The sequence below is a fragment of the Mandrillus leucophaeus genome, unplaced genomic scaffold, assembly GCF_000951045.1.
Source record: "Mandrillus leucophaeus isolate KB7577 unplaced genomic scaffold, Mleu.le_1.0 Scaffold1027, whole genome shotgun sequence".
Classification (NCBI taxonomy): Eukaryota; Metazoa; Chordata; class Mammalia; order Primates; family Cercopithecidae; genus Mandrillus; species Mandrillus leucophaeus.
Window position 1 is genome coordinate 642,527 of NW_012098399.1, and position 2,102 is coordinate 644,628.

Consider the following 2,102-nt stretch of genomic DNA (forward strand, 5'->3'; position numbering starts at 1 on the left):
CTGAAGTCATGTCATTATCTTTAGTGTTGTGCACCTTTAAATTCCCTTTTTTAAAAGCCAGTTTGTATCAAATTATGTGGAAAAATATGTCGTCAGATTTATTTCGGACATTTAACATTGCTCTTCCAAAACACTGGGAAGGTGAACTAACTAAAACAAATTGCAAATGTTACTCTGATTTGATTGAGTTATCAATTGCCTCTGTGATATTTTGATCAAAGAAAGGTAAGTGAGACATCAGTGTCTCTCAAATTAAACTGGAGAAGGACAAGCGTAACTTTGCTAAACCGCACATTTTACTCCTTTAACCAAAATTATTGAATGACTATGGTAAATAGAATAATTATCTCCCAAAGATGTCCACATGTTAATCACTGAACCCTGTTAATATATTAATTTAGAGCAAAAATTACTTTGTAGGCAAAATCACTTTATAGAAATTGAGGTAAGATTATCCTGTATGATGCAGGTGGGCCCAATCCAATCACATGGGTTCCTAAATGTGATGATTATAGTCAAAGAGAAAGATTACCATGGAAGAACAGCCAGAAAGATTCAATATTGACGACTAAAAATAGACGAAGGAGGTCAGAGGCCAAGGAATTGAGTGACTTCTAGAAGATAGAAAAGACAAACAGATCTTCCCTAAAGTGTCAAGAGAGGAGCACAGCCCTGGCAGTACCTTGATTTTAGCCAGGAAAGACCTGTGTCAGACTCAGCCTCCAAACTACAATATAATAAATTTATGTTGTTTTAAACAACTAAGTTTGAGATAATTTTTCATAGTTTCAATTTAAAATGAATCCACTGACTCTCTAAAATTATGAGAGTGAAATCTCATACTTAGCTTAGCAACACTCTTCATGACCCAGAACTTACCTGTTTCCCCATGGGAATATCTGACCCACCTAAACAAATTATGCTGCTTCAAGAGTCTGTCCCCTTGCATATATCTGGAATGACATTTCCTCTCTATTTACCTTCATCTAAACTTTCAAAACAAAGCTTAAGTATCATTTTCTCACAAACATTCCCTGATACCCTGGTATATTTTAGATGTCTACCTATGCACTGCCGTTTTCCCATGAGCTTATCTTAGCACTCTAAGATAATTATTTTTAATATATGAATCTTCCACCAGACTTTAAATTTTTTTATTTGTTTATTAATGTTAAATGCAGCAGCTTTCCTGGGGCACATGCTCATATTATCTAATCTTTTGTTGAATGAATCAATAAATGAAAAAAAAAATGAACTAGTGCTCTGTGTCAGGATCCCTAAGACTGTCTCCAGATTCAAAGATTCACAAGGAGGACTCACAGGACTCAGCATACAGTTGTACCCATGACTATGATTTCTTACAACAAAAAGATACAAAGCACAATCAGCAAATAGAAAAGCAGCAAGGTATAAATTCTGGAGAAAACCAGGCACACATTTCCAAGAGTCTTCTCCCCATGAAATTACAACAGGATACCCTTAAATTCCCCAGTGATGAATTGTGACACTTGTGAAATGTTGTCAACCTGGGAAGCTCATTAGAGACTCGGTGTTCAGAGATTCTTTCCTGGAACCTGATCATACTAGCACATCATGCCTGGAACATAACCAAATTCCAGATGCCTGGAAGTAAAGAAGTTGTTCAGCACAAACCACATTGTTTCCACAAACAGTGCAGATATGACGAGGCACTCATCAGTTAATGGCAGAAACTTCCTGAAATTCAAGTTCCTAAATGTAAGCCAAGTATTAATATAATATTTTAGGCCTGCCATGTTAACTCTTTCTTTATAAGGTTAAAAGTATTATCTAAAGCAGAACTACTGTCCAAAGTGGTCACCTTGTTTATAAACAGACTTGTCTGAGCTCAGAAAATGCTTTCTCACCACAGACACTAACCAATGTAGAAACTCATCTATAAACGTGATTAGATAAATAAGAATCATCACATCTTTGAGGAAGAAAGAAAATACAAATGCAACGTTAGAAGAACTAGCTCCTGAGAAAGTGCAATGAAAACAAGAGAATATTAAAATCAAACATTTTTACTAGTTTAAAAGTAAATCTTCTAAATATTTAATGTATTCTCTATATTTTATTAC